Genomic DNA, 20,726 nt, shown 5'->3' on the forward strand with positions numbered 1-20,726 from the left:
AAATGCTGCGCAGCTAGCGCCATTCGACGGCCAACACCGCGGTTCCTGGTGTGTCCGCTGTGCTGTGCGTGTGATCATTGCTTGTACAGCCCTCTCGCAGTGTCCGGAGCAAGTATGGTGGGTCTGACACACCGGTGTCAATGTGTTCTTTTTTCCATTTCCAGGAGTGTATCACTGAATGTACCCGAAAAAGTACATCACCGTACGAAACTTAGTTCGGGAGGTACGACGTTATAAACACTAAGATGCGTGAAAAGCTGTCGCATCATGCGGGGCGTTTCAGTTTATTATTGCTTTGCTAGTAACTCTACTCACAACACATTTCATTGACAGTCTGTACATAAACCTATGCGGGCAAAGGGGCGGGTAAACAACTCCTCTTGATATATACAGGGTGTTTCAAAAATGACCGGTATATTTGGTTACATTAAACATCCGTTGAAAATTGTAACTACTGTAATTTCGAAAGTTTGTCTGCCTGAAAATGTACTGTTGTCCCAAGCATATTGCAACAAACGGTGTATTTCTATCGCTGCTCGTTTAGTTTGTATTGCCGTTTCAAATATACCCGTCATTTTTTAAACACCCTGTATCTAGATGGTATCTGTTCTTTCGAAGATGTCCGAAAGAACAGATATATATATATATATGTAGTTAAGGCTCACCGGCCATTTGACCATCTTCTTGTGTGCGGATGCACAAACACTGCCCCAACTCTTACGGGAATCGGCCGCGAGTAATGAGTATGATGGGCAGGGGCCCTACCATGGAGGTAAGAATAAGGGGAGGTGGCGCTACGTATCCCAGCCGTACTACGTTTTGAAGCCATGGGGGCGTGGCTTGCTGCCATGACACTCTGACCAAAACATTGCCAGTGTGCTATAGCGCTGCGTGTATTACAGTCGCTAATTGCACCATATACTCATGTAACGTCATCAGATTGGTTGTTTCAAAGTTTTTGCTTAAAATAAAATCTCGTAACGGCGAAATTCCGCGTCTCTTCTGATTAAAAATAGTTTTTAATGTAATATTACGAATAGCTAATCTTCAATGTAAACGATACAATTTTGTTAATTCAGTAATAAACGTGTATCACAAACTAAATAATAGAAACTGAAAACTAAGTTAGCTATACCCTCCCTCCAAAGCCCCATAAATACATCTTGTTTGTAATACGTACTGGGACATTTCAGTTACGTTACACTAATGGGAAACACTGTTCATTACCACCAATATTTACTGAAATACGGTACATAGAATGGCAAATCTACACAGTGTCCTTTTAGGCCTATACTTTACGCCATTTAATGTAGTGTTAGCTTTTAATTTGGTACATGATGAAGACAAAGTGAGTTACTCAACACTTCGATTATCGACGATACGTACGTATTATACTGAAAGGTGAACTTGAAAACTAAGAATTTAATTCTTTGAATTAACATACCTTTTGCAAATGTTTTGGGTGTGTAGGGAAAACTACAGCATTTTCTCGGAGCCTTACTGTTGAAAGGGAAGTTCGGTCTATGTCCTCTTCTCGGAAATGCTGAGAACATATAGTGCTCCACTTAGACGCACGCCAATTCTTCCTTCTCACGGCATTCTCCCACAGAGCTTTCCGACTTTCATTTTTAGGAAATTAAAATCATACAGGAGAAAAACACGCTATAGTACAAGTACCGATGTAGCACACGTTCATTCACAATGAAGTTGTAAAATCACACTTAACGAGACAACTTACACATGAAATGTTATTCCCTTCGATTTCGCATCACTATCAGAACGATTCGTACATCCGAACACCACACAAGCCACCATAATAACGCAAAATCCTTCCAAAAGCGAGCGACAAGCCTATGCACACAAGCTTACAGCAGCAATGTTTTGGTCTGACTGAGATGGCTACCCTCGGCTTCACATTGCTTCACAGCTGTGACGTCACGGCGTCTCCCTCTATTCTTACCTCCATGGGCCCTACGAATATAGTGCGGGACAATAAGATGCGAATGTGGGTCTCACGGGAGACGTGCCAGAGATAGACGAGCTGCGTTAGCGTAATGGTTAAGGTGTTTGGCTGCTAAGCGAAAGGTTCTGAGTTCAGACCTTGTTCGGTGCTTATTGTGCCGGCACGGTAACTCAGCGTGTATGGTCAGAGGGCTAGCTGCCCTCTGTGAACTGTAATGGGTGTCTTTCGACGTCCGCCCCGGGCAGATACAACGAACAAAAAAAAAAAAAAAAAAAAAAAAAGAGTCAATCGATCAACAACGGACATAAACGGATGTTTTACATCGTCCGCCCCGAGCAGAGAAACGAACAAAACCGAACAAACCGAGTTAAAAAAAAAAGATGGATAGAGCGTCTGCCATGCAAGCAGGAGATCCCGGGTTCGGGTCCCGGTCGGGCCACACATTTTCAACTGTCCCCGTTGACTTATACCAAGGCCTGTATGCAGCTAAGGATATTCATTTCATTGTAACTCCTTTTGAACCACTGGATAGCTTCAACCAGACGTGATTCACATATTACTATCTGGATAGTTACTTATTCTGCACATGTCGGAATAAAGAAATGGTATTTTACTATCCGAACATTGCTTCTGTTACAGAAGCATTATAATTGTAATGACATTAAAAGACTCAAGATAGAAACAAAATGAATGAATACATGTAAGAAAGAAACGCTATACTAGGAGTGATAAAAAGTAGCCATTTTTGTACGCGATAGCGAAGTCTTCCACCTCTCTCTTAGCGGCATTCGACTTTCGCAAATGACGACCTCCGATCTTTTGGCTTGGCTAGAGCTTTCCATATAGTCATCGTATTTCCGCCCCGGAAAACGGCAATACACCCTAAGGAGAATTTTGGAACATCCTGAATGTTCTCAGAGCGGAGGTGACTAAATGAAGTTAAAAAACTCTGAAAAGCGCAACGTCTGAACCGTGGAGATGATCGGCGTCCGGAAGAAGTGAAGTCGATTAGCGGCGGCCAGAGACCTGTCAGGAATTACCGGAGCCGACCCGAACGGCGCGGAGAATAATTTCATCTGCCGCGGAAACACTGCGGCCAGCCAAAGTTCCCGGAGAGCTGTGTAACTTTGCGGTCGACCAGATCGGGTAGAACAGCCAAACAGCGGTGAAAGTTTCCTCGATTTTGCAGCTAGGGAGAGATATTCTGGAGGTTTACCGCTCCACCTGGTCGGCACGAGCTGTTTTACAGTTTTACTGCATCATGCGTCAGAATCTGCTGTTTTATTTCGAGTGGCAAAGCTATTCAGCCATGAATTCTGGAAGCTAGAGAATAGGGATATGGATTATCACTATTATTATTACAATACTGACCATTAAAATTGCTACACCACGAAGATGATGAGCTACAGACGCGAAATTTAACCGACAGGAAGAAGATGCTGTGATATGCAAATGATTAGCTTTCAGAGCATTCACACAAGGTTGGCGCCGGTGGCGACACCTATAACGTGCTGACATGAGGAAAGTTTCCAACCGATTTCTCATACACAAACAGCAGCCGACCGGCGTTGCCTGGTGAAATGTTGTTGTGATGCCTCGTGTAAGGAGGAGAAATGCGTACCATCACGTTTCCGACTTTGGTAAAGGTCGGATTGTAGCCTATCGCGATTGCGGTTTATCGTATCGCGACATTGCTGCTCGCGTTGGTCGAGATCCAATGACTGTTAGCAGAATATGGAATCGGTGGGTTCAGGAGGGTAATACGGAACGCCGTGTGTAGTGGGACGAAATTGAAGCGTCACCCATCCACCAGTGTCAGCCCAGTTTGCAGGTGAATATAAGTTTAATTTAGTTTTGTTTATGTATTTTTCTTAATATTTGTAATAGCTGTGAATTATCTAAAAGTTTTGTATTTTTTTTATGTTTCATGTACGGAGGGGGCGGCGCAACGAACGGAGACAGTATCTTCGCTGCCGCGACCAGAGAGGAAATTGCTGGCCACTATACGTCGCGGGTCGACAGCCAAGAGCAACAGAAGATCCTGGAACCGAGTTGTTGCGTCGTGCTTCTAAAAAATTAAAAATGAATTTTTTGTACTCTTTTTGTACAACAATGACGTCATAGAGAGCTTAATCTTATCGAAAAGTCAGTCCTAGTTTGTCAGCGGTCAAGTTCACATCTGTATGTGTAGGAAGCTAATAAAATAGTGGATGCTACTAAAGTTGAAACACGTGTTCTGAGGATTTATTTATGAAGAATTATGTGAACGGATTAATAATATATTTGACAAGATTATTGAATTCTGACAGCGTTCATCGAAACTTTGAATCTCAAGGGTTTATTCAATGTGTGATTCTGATATCGATTAAATCAAGATAACGTGTGTCAATATAATTTCTGAGGAGAAACAAACGAAATTTAAATCCAAAAAGTTTACGAAAACCAATTGGCCCAAGTGATGTAATTCTTTGCATACGGCTCGACTGATGTTTTACAGTTTCGTTCAAGAACCATTCTATGACAATTTAAAAAGAATATAAATCATTTTGAAGTGGGTTGTAACTAACGTAGGTGACGAAGTCTGCACATGGTCATATATCAAACGAAAATCGGTTATAAAAACCTTACGTCGTTACACTACACGTGCTGCATCACAACGGCCTCGTATCGCTAGCAGTCGAGATGACAGGCATCTTATCCGCATGGCTGTAACGGATCGTGCAGCCACGTCTCGATTCCTGAGTCAACAGATGGGGACGTTTGCAAGACAACAACCCTCTGCACGAACAGTTAGACGACGTTTGCAGCAACATGGACTATCAGCTCGGAGACCATGGCTGCGGTTACCTTCGACGCTGCATCACAGGCAGGAGCGCCTGCGATGGTGTACTCGACGACGAACGTGGGTGCACGAATGGCAAAACGTCATTTTTTCGGATGACTCCAGGTTCTGTTTACAGCATCTTGATGGTCGCATCCGTGTTTGGCGACATCGCGGTGAACGCACATTGGAAGCGTGTATTCGTCATCGTCATACTGGGGTATCACCCCGGCGTGATGGGATGGGGTGCCATTGGTTACACGTCTCGGTCACCTCTTGTTCGCATTGACGGCACTTTGAACAGTGGACGTTACATTTTAGATGTTTTACGACCCGTGGCTCTACCCTTCATTCGATCCCTGCGAAACCCTAAATTTCAGCAGGATAATGCACGACTGCATGTTGCACGTCCTGTACGAGCCTTCCTGGATACAGAAAATGTTCGACTGCTGCCCTGCCCAGCACATTCTCCAGATACCTCAGCAACTGAAAACGTCTGGTCAACGGTGGCCGAGCAACTGACTCGTCACAATACGCCAGTCACTACTCTCGATGAACTGTGGTATCGTGTTGAAGCTGCATGGACAGCTGTACCTGTACACGCCATCCAAGCTCTGTTTGACTCAATGTCCAGGCGTATGAAGACCGTTATTACGGCCAGAGGTGGTTGTTCTGGGTACTGATTTCTCAGGATCTATGCACTGAAATTGAGTGAAAATGTAATCACATGTCAGTTCTAGTGTAATATATTTGTCCAATGAATACCCGTTTATCATCTGCATTTCTTCTTGGCGTAGCAATTTTAATGGCCAGTTGTGTATTAATATTGTCAGAAACAAACACATTTACACAGTTAACAAACAAACAAAACCTTACCAGAACTTGACCACTTCCGGTACATTCTCTGAGACCTGATACAAGTCGCTTTCCGTGCAAGAGTTTCGACACAGACAAGACGGTAGAGCGTGTTTAACTGTCTGATCTTCACAGTCGCCTTTACAATGTCTTCCTTGTGCTAGCCCCGTCTTGCCGTATTACCCATTCATCTGCCTACTCTTTCAATTTATTCAATGACTTCAATGTCAGCTGTCTGTTGTAATAAGTGGGTGCTAGAGGTTTAGATACGGTTTTTCCTTCCAGAGGGAAAGAGGGTCATTATCTTTCCACAATAGCCTGTTTCGTCTGTAATTGTAGATACGTTTGTTCTTCTACGAAAGCTATTCCGGGATTTCAGTCTTTATACGTCCATTTAATGTATGCGTTATGTATAAGTTACATTATGCTCCATTTTCTTGTTTTCCTTGTTCACAGCTGTTTCTCTTCCAACTTTTGGAGCTATTTCCGCTATGTGGTAAAGTCACAGAGGTGGAGTAGATTGTAAACATCCTGTTATAAGTCTCTAGGCGTGGCTGAGGGCTACTTTAACCTGTTGGCGTGACATACATAAAAGAGGGCAGGCGTTCTCACCAGCAGAATAATACAGCGCAGTTGCAGAAGTTCGAATTGTTTTGGCTGGCTTACTCCGCTGCGGACAGCCAGTTTTCTAACTAGATCGTTCCTGTTGGGAACTTTCAATTTCGTGTTCATGGAGTGCTTCTTGTATGTAAAGCATCGATCGAGTGTCATTTTGGAGTATCACATTATTCCAGTTCAACCCTCGACCAGCCCAACTTCAGTTTAGGAGCGACTTCCAGGTTTCTCAAATGGAAAACACATATTTTTGTCTTAGATGGATTTGGTTAATGGACAGTAGTATCTAGTTTCTCCTTCAAGACTATTAGTAAGAATGCTTCCCACTGGTTCTAGGTGGGTGCTCTGTGTGACAAAAGCGATATTGTCAGCATACGAGAAATTCCACGTACTGGGGACCAAAAATTGATCAACAGGAATGGCACCAATATACTTCATTGAGGGAGATCTCCTGCATCCTCCACTGGCCATGCTGCCTTGAAAGTCAACGAAGAACCTACGTTTCTGTAGAAGAGTAGCGATGAACCAGGATAGTTTAAAGTCTTCAGTCAATGTGTGAAGCTTAGTTACTAGTAGCCTATGGCTGACGGTTTAGAACTCTGTTGATGAGACGGAAAATACCACTACAATCGCCTTATGAGCTTCAAAACCATCTTCTATGATAATAATTTTTGATAGCTTGTTAGGAACAATACCTATCTATATATTATTTTAATGAAAATAATCAGTCTTTATCACAAATGATATTTTACCTGTTTAGTGGTGAACGATTTCAGTCTTAGTAGACCACTTTCAGACAAGAGGGTGACTCCATTGATGATCCGCGTAGACGATGAGCACTCTATGGTATGAAATTATGGCAGAAAGTGATTTAATATCAGTTTTTCTAGCAGATTGTAGAGGTGACACAATTGGTCAACTGGTCTAAAGTTGTTCTCTTTCTTGCCAGGTTTTAGCAGAGCAACTCCTTGGCTCGGCCGCCATATCTTTGGAATTTGGTACCTGTTCATACAGCTGCTGAAGAGCTGCAGAATCCATCGATAATAGTGTATATGTAGGAAGTACACCGCACAGAAAATTATGAGAAGTAAGGATAACACTGTCAGCAGTGTACCTATACCCATTTATTTAAATGTGACCAGTTTCGGTGGACCACTCCACTGTCACCAGGCCGCACTATTTCCAAGTAGTGGTCCTATAAACAACCGTACACAATGCTATAAAACGGAATAAAAAGCGCCGTCTGCAGACTTGCACATACACAAACACAGATGGAAGCATGAGCAGCCAAAGACATTGCTAGCTAGGGCATAACCACCTATGATAAGCTAACATACACTCACAACGGACAACATCGGCAAGCCTCTGCACGTCAGCAATACTGACTGTACAGGGGACAGGCAAAATAATGTGAACAGTGATCCTAATGGGATGGTAGTGTTTGACAGTCAACAACGCAGGTAAGGCACGTGTCGTTCTGGACTGTGCATGTTCAGTACGGACTAGGCATCAGTGCAGATTGTTTACGAGTAGTACACACTTCGTATCTGCATTCAGTGGCCGAGGTCGACGTGGAATGAAAGACTTAACAGAGTTCCACAGAGGGTAGACCGTGGGGGCCCGATTAGCTGGAGCATCAGTAACCAAGACAGCCAATTTATTGAATGTCTCAAGAGCAACTGTTTCAACAGTCATCACAGCCTACACAAAACATGGAAAGACATCATCGTGTAAACGTAATAGTGGCCGCAAATTAAAGCTAAATGACAGAGATCGTCGTACGATAACACGAATTGTGTCAAAACAGTACAAAACTATGGCGGCTAAAGTGACTGCAGAGATCAATAGCCATCTTCGAGACCCCGTATGTATCGACACTGTCCGCCGAGAACTCCATAAAGCGAATATTCATGCACGAGCTGCTATACCGAAACCATTAGTGGCGACAACCAATGCAAAGAAGCGTAAAACATAGTGTCAGGAGCATAAACCTTGGACCGCTGATCAGTGGAAACACGTCATATGGTCCAAAGAGTCAATATTTTCGTTATTTCCAACATCAGGCCAGGTTTACGCCTGGAGAATGCCAAAAGAAGTCTATTATACTAAAGAAGTCTATTATACTGATTGCTTGATTCCAACGGTTAAGCATGGAAGTGGAAGGGTGGTGGTGTGGGCAGCCATATCATGGTACTCTGCTGGTCCCATCATTACCCTCAAAGGCCGTGTTACAGCCAACGATTATGTCAAAATTGTAGGTGATCAGGTGCACCCATGATTCAAACGTTGTTCCCCAACAATGATGCCATATTTCAGGACGATAATGCACCAATTCACACAGCCAGGACAGTCCAATAATGGTATGAGGAGCATGCAACTGGACCGCAGCGTCTTTCCTGGCCAGCACAGTCTCTGGACTTGAACATTATCGAATCCTTGTGGGCGGTATTGGAACGCATACTCTGAAGCAGATTTCCGCCTCCCTCGTCGCTACAGGAGCTAGAAGAGGTTCTGATCGAAGAGTGGCATAATATTCCACTGACGTCTATACAATCATTACATGCGCGTATTCCAAGAAGAATCGCAGCTATATTACGGGCAACTGGGGGTCCAACCCCTTAATTAATAAACCATTCCCAAGTAAGTACAGGTGTTACTATTATTTTACCTATCCCCTGTATATGCCAGCTACTTTCACAGCCAACCTACAGGCTACAGCAGGGAAGCCGACAAACTTGCACACTAACGCAAGAAACAAACCGACAGCACTACCTTACACTATGAATCCGATATATGATCTATCGAACACTAACTGATGATGAACCCAACTGTCATAGGTATGCTGTGTTGGTCGTCGAAAAGCCAACGCCCGTACCCAGCTGAGCCGCCGAGTAACATCACTTCACAACGTCAAAGGTATCCGCCCGTATGACACCCACTACTAACAAAACCTAGCCTTGCGGCAAGAAATCCGCTACTGCTCTTACAACCCGACCCAACTATCGCAGAGGTTCTTTCCCTTGGATCTTGCCTTGGCACTTTTTTTTCCTCTGCCCTTCAAACCGCTACCCTTCGTTCAACTTTCGACCCAATCTATTTCCAGATAAGCGAATATTAATGGTTAATTATAACCAGACATACACAAACGTCGCTGTACCCTCATCCTGTGAGACCTCACTTAGTGAAAACTAACCAACATACAGAGATGGCAGTAGACCTTTTGTGTTGGCCATCATGCCGATGTGGGCGTGCAGCGGCTCCACCTCATTATCATCTTCATCATAAAACAAACTTAATACTACACTATCCATGCATTTATAAGAGTCACCTACACTGGAAAAAAAAATGGAAATGACCGTTTGGCATCGTTGGCCGGATGGCCCCTATACGGGGAAGTTCGGCCGCCAAGTGCAAATCTCATTTCATTCGACACCACATTGGACGACTTGCGCGCCGGAGATGAGGATGAAATGATGATGAGGACAACACAACAACACAAAACCCAATCTCCGAGCGGAGAAAATCTCCAACCCGGCCGGGAATCGAACCTGGGCCCACTTGCATGGGAGGCGAGCGCGTTACTACCCAGCTAAGCAGGCGGACACCTACAGTCTAGAAATACCCATACGACACAACTTTCAAAATTCTGAAAGGAAAGGAGCCAATATGCGGGAAGTAGCAAAACCATTCCTGTCAGCTGCCTGAAACCATCCCCTGGTATATCCAAACCAGCAGTGCCCTACGAAATTTACTTATCTGTTACTATAGGTTATCCATCTTGAGCTGACTGCAACTTAATTAAAAATAATTACATCAGACGCGTTGCGCTTTTATTTAGAAAGCATCTTCCGTGGTTATTGGTATATCTTTACATATTCTGCTCCTTCTCTACTTGCTAGCAAAGGTTGGCGTCGAAAGACTTCGATCACATTTGCATTTGGCAGTTTTTGCCATTCTCGAGTATTTCTTGCGCTGCATTATTTACACTTCACTTTCTTAAACTGTTGGTCATTCCGCATTGCAAAACTGTTGTTAATTAAATTGCAGTCAGCTCAAGACGGATAACCTATAGTAACAGACTTTAACAGCTGCTGCGGAAGATGGCCACGCAAACATTGTACCTATTTTAGGACTTACACAATACCGTGTCTAAAGGAGTAACCAAGAGAGGTGACGCAGTGATAAGTAAGACGCTGGACCCGTAATTGGGGGTCATGAAGATCAAATCCGAATCCAGCCATTCAGGTTCATGTTTTCCATATTTTCCCTAAATTCCTAAAGGCGAATACTGGGATGTTTCCTTTGAAGAGACACGGTTCATTTCCTTTTCTGTTTTTCCCGAACCCGAGGTTGTGCCTCGTCACCAGCGAACTTGTCGTCGACGGGACGTTAAACCCTAATCTTCTTTCTAAATGTCAAAATCCTATAAGTGGTGAATAGCATATTGGATTACGTGATTAGGGAGGTTAGTTATAATTTTTTCGAACACTTGCTATCACAGTGAGTTAATCATACAACGCCACTGTATTCACGGTATAAGACACAACGATTTCATTAGCAGCATCAATAAATCGAAACACACTCCGCGGAAGATATTCCTGTCCGTAGGTTTACAGCCACCCACCCGGAGGCGAAAAATGTATCCGATACCAGTAATCCCCACTGTGAAATACTCCAAGCCGTCGGTTTCGACAGTAATATTTTTTCTGCGCTTAGCAGAGTGAACGATGTGATTTGGCCTGTTACTGCCACTTATTTCCAACTGGATGTGAGCGATTCGACGGCCGCCGCATATACGCGCAGCAATCAGGTTTTACGACTGCACCTCGCGCAGCAGTAGATTTATCTGCAGGCGACACGACACGCCGCTAGGAAATCCTGCTGTTGCTGCTGCCATCTGTGGCATTATTGCCTGCCACCGCGGCTCTAAACATAATATTACTGTCCGTGACTAACCTCTGAACAAAACGAGCGTCGCGATCGTCTGTGACGATAAATGGGAGGCACATATCAAGGGTGACATCGGGGAAAATGTCTTCCCTTTAGAATCTAGCCAGGTGGCGCGAACGGTCGACACTTGACTCCCATTTTCAGAAGCTTGAACGCTATCACCGTCTGCCTGAAGTCTTCGTCACACGGACCGTGCATTCGAACGTCAACGTTGACCACGCTGAGTTCAACATGCTACTGAATGCTTTGAAACGATGCTTTTTGCTCGCGTATCATGTCATTTCTGGAAACCCAGAATCTACTCTGTAGGAATCAACATGGATTCCGGAAACAGCGATCGTGTGAGACCCAACTCGCTTTATTTGTTCATGAGACCCAGAAAACATTAAATACAGGCTCCCAGGTAGATGCCATTTCACTTGACTTCCGGAAGGCGTTCGATACAGTTCCGCACTATCGCCTGATAAACAAAGTAAGAGCCTACGGAATATCAGACCAGCTGTGTGGCTGGATTGAAGAGTTTTTAGCAAACAGAACACAGCACGTTGTTCTCAATGGAGAGACGTCTACAGACGTTAAAGCAACCTCTGGCGTACCACAGGGGGTGTTATGGGACCATTGCTTTTCATAATATATATAAATGACTTAGTAGATAGTGTCGGAAGTTCCATGCGGCTTTTCGTGGATGATGCTGTAGTATACAGAGAAGTTGCAGCATTAGAAAATTGCAGCGAAATGCAGGAAGATCTGCAGCGGATAGGCACTTGGTGCAGGGAGTAGTAACTGACCCATAACATAGACAAATGTAATGTATTGCGAATACATAGAAAGGAGGATCCTTTATTGTATGATTATATGATAGCGGAACAAACACTGATAGCAGTTACTTCTGCAAAATATCTGGGAGTATGCGTACGGAACGATTTGAAGTGGAATGGTTCAAATGGCTCTGAGCACTATGGGACTTAATTTCTGAGCTCATCAGTCCCCTAGAACTTAGAACTACTTAAACCTAACTAACTTAAGGACATCACACACATCCATGCCCGAGACAGGATTCGAACCTGCGACCGTAGCAGTCACGCGGTTCCAGGCTGAAACGCCTAGAACCGCTCGGCCACCCCGGCTGGTGAAGTGGAATGATCATATAAAATTAATTGTTGGTAAGGAGGGTGCCAGGTTCAGATACATTGGGAGAGTCGTTAGAAAATGTAGTCCATCAACAAAGGAGGTGGCTTACAAAACACTCGTTCGACCTATACTTGAGTATTGCTCATCAGTGTGGGATCCGTACCAGGTCGGGTTGACAGGGGAGATAGAGAAGATCCAAAGAAGAGCGGCGTGTTTCGTCACAGGACTATTTGGTAAGCGTGATAGCGTTACGGAGATGTTTAGCAAACTCAAGTGGCAGACTCTTCAAGAGAGGCGCTCTGCATCGCGGTGTAGCTTGCTGTCCAGGTTTGGAGAGGGTGCGTTTCTGGATGAGGTATCGAATATATTGCTTCCCCCTACTTATACCTCGTTCTTCCCGCGAACCATACGCGAGTGGAACAGGAAAGGGAGGTAATGACAGTGGCACGTAAAGTACCCTCCGCCACACACCGTTGGGTGGCTTGCGGAGTATAAATGTAGATGTAGATGTGGCTTGTGCATACGGTACGCGTGTCTCAACTTGGTACACGCGATCGCAGCGGAATCCTGCCACTGCACGTGACTCAGCACGGCTCTACACACTGGCCCCGCGACTGCCGGCTGCCCGTGATAAACGTGCAGAGCCGTGTCGCTACCTTAGCAACCTCGTGCTGCTCCCGTGGTCATAATCAGCATCCGCGGGGGCCGAGCGCTGTTGTCGGCGCGTTGCCTTGCTGTAATGTCGAACAAGAAATATGTTGTTTTTTGATGAATTCTTCTCGGGTTATCAGCCGATTGGTGGCGTCGTCTTGTCGCAACGTTTCGATGAGTTTCGTACCCATCATCTTCTGGCGAAGGAGATCACTTCGCCAGAAGAAGATCACTTCGCCAGAAGAAGATCACTTCGCCAGAAGATGATGGGTACGAAACTCATCGAAACGTTGCGACAAGACGACGCCACCACTCGGCTGAGTGGTCATAATCAGCATCCGCGGGGGCCGAGCGCTGTTGTCGGCGCGTTGCCTTGCTGCAATGTCGAACAAGAAACATGTTGTTTTTTGATGAATTCTTCTCGGGTTATCAGCCGATTGGTGGCGTCGTCTTGTCGCAACGTTTCGATGAGTTTCGTACCCATCATCTTCTGGCGAAGGAGATCACTTCGCCAGAAGAAGATCACTTCGCCAGAAGAAGATCACTTCGCCAGAAGATGATGGGTACGAAACTCATCGAAACGTTGCGACAAGACGACGCCACCACTCGGCTGATAACCCGAGAAGAATCCATCAGTGGAATACGCCGAGATAGACTGCAATCGCATATGTTGTTTTTTAACCCTTTCAGTGATGGCGTCCTCATATAAGGACATACTAAATAAATGCTTAGTATATTAAAATGCGTTAATTTTTACCATTTGTGATCGTTGTCCTCATATTGTTACAACCAGAGAGTCTATTTGCGAACAGTGTCGACATCTCCTGTAAATCTGTGGTGCCACAAAACAAAATTGAATGAGCACAGTCACATGGACGCTTCCCAGTAATCTTTGTACCTCCCATCAGCCGGTTAATATCTTCTGAATTTAGGTAAACAAATTTATTTGTGCGTAGGAAGCATTCTTGAAGGTGAAAACTAAACATGTCTTGCGGAACGAAAGGTAAGCGACATTTTTATAAATTTATACATGTCTCTGAATGAGGGTGTTGTGATTGAAAGGTTGTAATAGCATAGAAATTTAGGACATTATTTCGCTGTCTTTTTAGTCATGTTACAGCGCTTTCACAATGTCCCAAGTCCAAGATAGACGAAGGCCACTTACAGAAAAGGAAGAAGTTATAGAACGAAATTACAATGAAATGAATACCCCCTAGCTGCATACAGGCGTTGGTATAAGTCAACGGGGACAGTTGAAAATGTGTGCCCTGACCGGGACTCGAACCCGTGATCTCCTGCTTACAGGGCAGACGCTCTATCCGTCTGAGCCACAGAGGACAGCGTGACTGCAGGGACTTGTCTCTGGCACGCCTTCCGCGAGACCCACATTCGCAACTTATTGTTCCGTACGATATTCATAGTGCCTCTACCCATTATACTCATTACTCGCGGCTTTACTGCCGATTCCCGTAAGATTTCGGGCACTGTTTGTGCATCTGCACAAAAGAAGATGGTCAAATGGCCGGTGAGCCTTATATATATAAAGATGGTGACCATGCAGCTCGTTAGAATGAAATTACAATGAAACTGTTTGTGCATCCGCACCGAAGAAGATGGTCAAATGGCCGGTGAGCTTTAACTATATATATATGAATGTGTTGACAGATGTCAAAGTTACCGAACTATCAGTTTAATAAGTCACGGCTGCAAAATACTAACGCAAATTCTTTACAGACGAATGGAAAAACTAGTAGAAGCCGACCTCGAGGAAGATCAGTTTGGATTCCGTAGAAATATGGGAACACGTGAGGCAATACTGACTCTACGACTTATTTTAGAAGCTAGATTAAGAAAAGGCAAACCTACGTTTCTAGCATTTGTAGACTTAGAGAAAGCTTTTGACAATGTTGACTGGAATACTCTCTTTCAAATTCTGAAGGTGGCAGGGATAAAATACAGAGAGCGAAACGCTATTTACAATTTGTACAGAAAGCAGATGGCAGTTATAAGAGTCGAGGGACATGAAAGGGAAGCAGTCGTTGGGAAGGGAGTGAGACAGGGTTGTAGCCTCTCCCCGATGTTGTTCAATCTGTATATTGAGCAAGCAGTAAAGGAAACAAAAGAAAAATTTGGAGTAGGTATTAAAATCCATGGAGAAAAAATAAAAACTTTAAGGTTCACCGATGACATTGTAATTCTGTCGGAGACAGCAAAGGACTTGGAAGAGCAGCTGAACGGAATGGACAGTGTCTTGAAAGGAGGATATAAGATGAACATCCACAAAAGCAAAACGAGGAAGATGGAATGTAGTCAAATTAAATCAGGTGATGCTGAGGGAATTAGATTAGGAAATGAGACAAAGTAGTAAAGGAGTTTTGCTATTTGGGGAGCAAAATAACTGATGATGGTCGAAGTACAGAGGATATAAAACGTAGATTGGCAATGGCAAGGAAAGCGTTTCTGAAGAAGAGAAAATTGTTAACATCGAGCATAGATTTAAGTGTCAGGAAGTCGTTTCTGAAAGTTTTTGTATGGAGTGTGGCCTTGTATGGAAGTGAAACATGGACGATAAATAGTTTGGACAAGAAGAGAATAGAAGCTTTCGAAATGTGGTGCTACAGAAGAATGCTGAAGATTAGATGGGTAGAACACATAACTAATGAGGAGGTACTGAATAGGATTGGGGAGAAGAGGAGTTTGTGGCACAACTTGACTAGAAGAAGGGAATGGTTGGTAGGACATGTTCTGAGGCATCAAGGGATCACCAATTTAGTATTGGAGGGCAGCGTGGAGGGTAAAAATCGTAGAGGGAGACCAAGAGATGAATACACTAAACAGATTCAGAAGGATGTAGGTTGCAGTAGGTACTGGGAGATGAAGAAGCTTGCACAGGATTGAGTAGCATGGAGAGCTGCTCAAACCAGTCTCAGGACTGAAGACCACAACTACAACATATGAAGATGGTAACTGCTCTTTCGGACATGTCTGAAAGAACAGATACCATCTTCATACATATAAAGTTATAGAGCTCCTCACGTAATCTGAAATTGACTGTCAATCCGATGATCCTTGTGATAATTTTGAACAGGAGGACAATGATGGAGGTAATGTTGCCTTTCGTGTCATACGGTATCTTGTAAGTTGAGTAGCTCAGACGCAAAGCTCGCTAACTGCATGATAAGTGACACTGAGATAATCACGAAACACTCGTCCCATCCAAACGACAATGCATTGGCAGCGAAAATGTTATTGTTGCTTACGAATTCGTCACAGCGCAGCCAACCTAAAGCTGAATAAGAAAAATATACATTCTAATCGTAACAGACTGAAAGATAGCTTTGAATGTCCAGATTGGTGAGTCTGTGTCTGTTCACGCGCTTTGCATCCGGATATGGCAGGGCAACAGCAGCGCCTATTGGGCATTTAGTGGGCTTTGCACCCTAGGACAACATGCAGTTAGTTGCTCTTGAAACCGAACACGATTTTTGACAACCATTTTCGACGGTTTACAGCCGGTTTTGCATCCTGAAACATACTCCATCATGTGAGCGCTGAAAAAATCGTTACGGTATGTGCCCACATCAAAATAGACATAAAATGAATTTAGCAGCATTTTAATCGGGGCTACTCATATGTGCGTTTTTTATGAGTTTTTCTTTTTGTAATCGAATTTTTTATTATAGGTTCTGGTGATCCCCTTACCATTAGAATTAGGTATCCTAAAAATAATACCTTTGAGCTGCTTCACTTTACGGCAAGTGTGGCGAAAGTACTGACAAAAAGAGATAAGCCAGCTGCCAGGGGCAGGAGGCGTCACACTAGTGAGAATCCAATGCCATCTCCAAGTACTTCAAAACGAGCCAATGCTAAAGTTCGTCCAGAAGTGATGTTCGTTTGGACAACGTTGGGCGTCTTCCAGTGGTCAGTGACAAAAAATCATTTGACAGGTGCAAGAAACCGGGTTGCAAAGCCAAAACCAAATTTTATTGTGTAAAATGTAACATTCGCTCACGTCAGGATAGAAAAAAATTGTATCTTTGATTATCATTCTTCACAAGTGTAATACCATAGATTATGTATACAATCATTAAGGAAGCTTTGCGTAATTTATGTATTTTGGTGAAATAAAATCAAATAAAATACTTTGACTTTTCGACTTATACTGTACCCACTTCAGCACTATGTCCTCATTTGGGGACGCGTTGTGTCCCACCTTGGAGGGCACATTGAAAATTTTATACATCTGAAAAATTCGAAGTACTGGACAGCAAAGCCATGATTTTTTTCAGGAAAAAAATAATTCGAGCCCGAAAGGGTTAATGCTGTTTTACTGACGCCCAACAGGCGCTATTCATCCGCCCCCTGGGATACTGGCCCACACCATCCTCACCTTGACCTGCCCTCAACCTCCACTTAACATAGCGTCTGATGTCCCAGGCATTAGATTGCTTATTGACGCTGAGAGGTCGCTTCTGTAGCATGAGAATCTCTATCAGGGTGATTCAACTTGCTCCTGCCACTGGGTTTTGTGCCACCCGCAACGCCTTCCAATACCACACGCAAGATTTTCACATTCTCTCTCTCGTTATAGGCAAACTGCTAGTCCTGCAGAAAAAATTAACAGGGCCTTTATGTTGGAAGTTTAATGTAGTTAAATTCTCAACTGGCGTTTTCGCTAGAAGCAATAGTTTTTTAATTATTCAAGAAAATGTGTAAAAGTAACCTTAAAAAGCGTTTTTCTTGAATAACTCGAAAACCGTGGCCCTCCAGTGTAAACGTATCACTATATAAAATTTAACTACATTAAATATCTTACAAAAAGGTCCTGTTCATTTCTTCTGTAGGACTAAAAGTTTGTACATAGTGAGCGAGAGATTATGAAAATCTTGCACATGGTGTTTCAAGGTGTTGGCGGCTGTATAAAACCCAGTGGTAGGGCCAGCTGAACCACCAAGTATATAAAAAGCCATGTCCTGATTGACTGACTCATTCACTAACAGACTTGTCATCGCACAGCGGAATCTACTAAGGACAAAAACTTGAAATTAGGAGAGGTTGTTCATCTTATACTGTAGGCATCGTATAAGAAGGGATTTTTTCGAAATTCTCCTCCTAAGGGGATGAAATAGGGGATGAAAAGTTCTATGAAAATATGTCGCTGTTCAGACTATTTTGAAACTAGAAGTACGGTCTTGGTCAGAAACAAGGAAATAAATGTTTCAGCATTTTTGGTAATTTATCAAAAATGGTTCAAATGGCTCTGAACACAATGGGACTTAACATCTGTGGTCATCAGTCCCCTAGAACTTAGAACTACTTAAACCTAACTAACCTAAGGACATCACACACATCCATGCCCGAGACAGGATTCGAACCTGCGATCGTAGCGGTCACGCGGTTCCAGACTGAAGCACCTAGAACCGCACGGCCACACCGGCCGGAAATGGTAATTTATCCCCTATGAGGTGAAATAGTTGGTGAAATTTTTTTTTTTTTTGAAAGCAAATCACATTTAAAGAAATACTAAAGCATTTTTATAGCTACATCTATGAAAGTTGGTATTTGGCTTCTCGACTGGAAATAAAAAAAAAATGTGTTTCAATGGTTTTTGAAACTGAACCCCAAGTCGGTTGAAATATGAGATGAACAGTTTTATGGAGATATTTCATTATGAAAGCATTTCCGAAGATAAATCTATGAAAATTTGTATTTATCTTTTCTGTTAGAGATAAGAAACAATGTGTTTCAGTGTTGTTTGAAATTCAACCCGTAATGAAGTGAAATAGGTCCTGACTGATTCATTGATCATCGTCGCCTAGTGCAAAACTTCAGATTTGGAGAGGGTGTTGATCCTATACTGTCGACATCGCTCAAGACAGGATTTAGTGGATGAAAGGTTTTTTAAAAATATGTCGCTATCAACGCAATTTTGAAGCAAGAAGTATGAAAATTGGTATTTCCTTTCACGGTCAGAAATAAAAAAATTCATGCTTCAGCATTTTTGGAAATTCAACCCCTAAAGGGACGTGATAGTGGGTCAAAGTTCTTTTGATAATAAATCATTATTGAAGTACTAATAAAGCATTTTGAAAGCTACATCTATGAGTATTGCTGTTTGGCATCTCGGTTGGATATAAAGAAATGTGTGTCTCAGTGTTTTTGGAAGTTCAGCTCCTAAGGGGGTGAAATAACGGATGAAAACTTTGATGAATATATTTCATTATGAAAGCGGTTTTAGGCTAACCATACGAAAATTTGTATTTGGCTTCTCAATTAGAAACAAAAAAAGTACGGTTTTCGGTGTTTCTGAAAATTCAACTCCTAAGGCGGTAGAAAAAGGAATGAATTATTTTTTTTTGGAAATAGTGCATAACGGAAGAATTTTTGAAATAAAATCTCTTAAATACGGCGTGAAAAGTTTTGTGGAAGCATTTCGTTTCATTAAAACATTTTTGAAGTTGACTGCGAAAATTTATATTTGACTTCTAAATGAATATGTGTTAGGGAAGTATCACCACAAGGAACTCAGAAGCAGGATTAAAGAAGAGCTCCGACTCTAACTGCCAGACTCGCTTTTTGATCAGAAGTACATTCCGAAAAGAGCATGCTTCGTCAACCGCGAGCGAAACAGCGGGTGCTAAGCTAGTCTTCTATAAACCGCCCACCCAAACGGCACGTATAAGTCATTCCTCATCTCACACCTGACTCTGTGGGGATGGTATAGCTTTGCATTAGGAACGGATAGGCCTCTCGTGAAGGGATGCAAAAGCCGTAATTGGTACCAGCCAATCAGAGAGCTGGCAGTGTATTTTTCAATGTTGGATGTTAGGGCCTAGAGCAAAGTCGATGTTGTAACATGGAGTTCAGATCAGTACTATGGGCAGGCCAATGGATGTCAGGAAACTTATTGTCCATAAACCACTGCCTCACAGACGCTGCTTTATGAAGCAATGCACTGTCATGCCGATACAAATAATCTTCGTCTCCAAGCTGTTGGTGTAAAACGTGTGCACATCCTTCCGCGTTTTTCGTTTTCTTGAGGGGACCTCGCCCTAACCACGAGAAACACCCCTATCCTGTAACACCAGTGCCTCCGTACATCACTGGTGGCCCTAAACATGATAACAGGTAACGTTCTCCAGGCATTCGACAAACCCAAACCTTTCAATCTGACTGCCACACGATATACCCTGATGCATCACTCCAAATATCTTGTTACCAGTCATCCATTGCCTAGTGGCGTCTTTGTATACACACACATCAAAAAAAGTTTTGCATCACCCCGGTTCCCAGAACTCCTGAAGATAGACGTTTTCTTTGGATACTGTATCACAGACACAGTGCCTTTGACTGTTCAGAAATGTCAGTAAACCTGCCCAGAGATGTAAACAACCATTCATGAGCAGCGCCTATTAGACGGAGGGGGTCGGACAGCCGATCAGTTCCAGTCATTCCACCAGGAAGGAGGTACACGGTTTGTGTTGTCTGTAGTTCCACCATGCCTAGACGGTCAGTACCGCCGTTAGATCGCGTCCGCATTGTTACTTTGTGCCAGGAAGGGCTCTCAACAACGGAAGCGTCCAGGCGTCTTGGAGTGAACCAAAGCGATGTTGTTCGGACATGGAGGAGATACAGAGAGACAGGAACTGCCGATGACATGCCTCGTTCAGGCCGCCCAAGGGCTACTACTGCAATGGATGACCGCTGCCTACGGATTATGGCTCGGAGAAACCCTGACAG

This window comes from Schistocerca americana, chromosome 8 (genome assembly GCF_021461395.2).
Source record: "Schistocerca americana isolate TAMUIC-IGC-003095 chromosome 8, iqSchAmer2.1, whole genome shotgun sequence".
Lineage (NCBI taxonomy): Eukaryota > Metazoa > Arthropoda > Insecta > Orthoptera > Acrididae > Schistocerca > Schistocerca americana.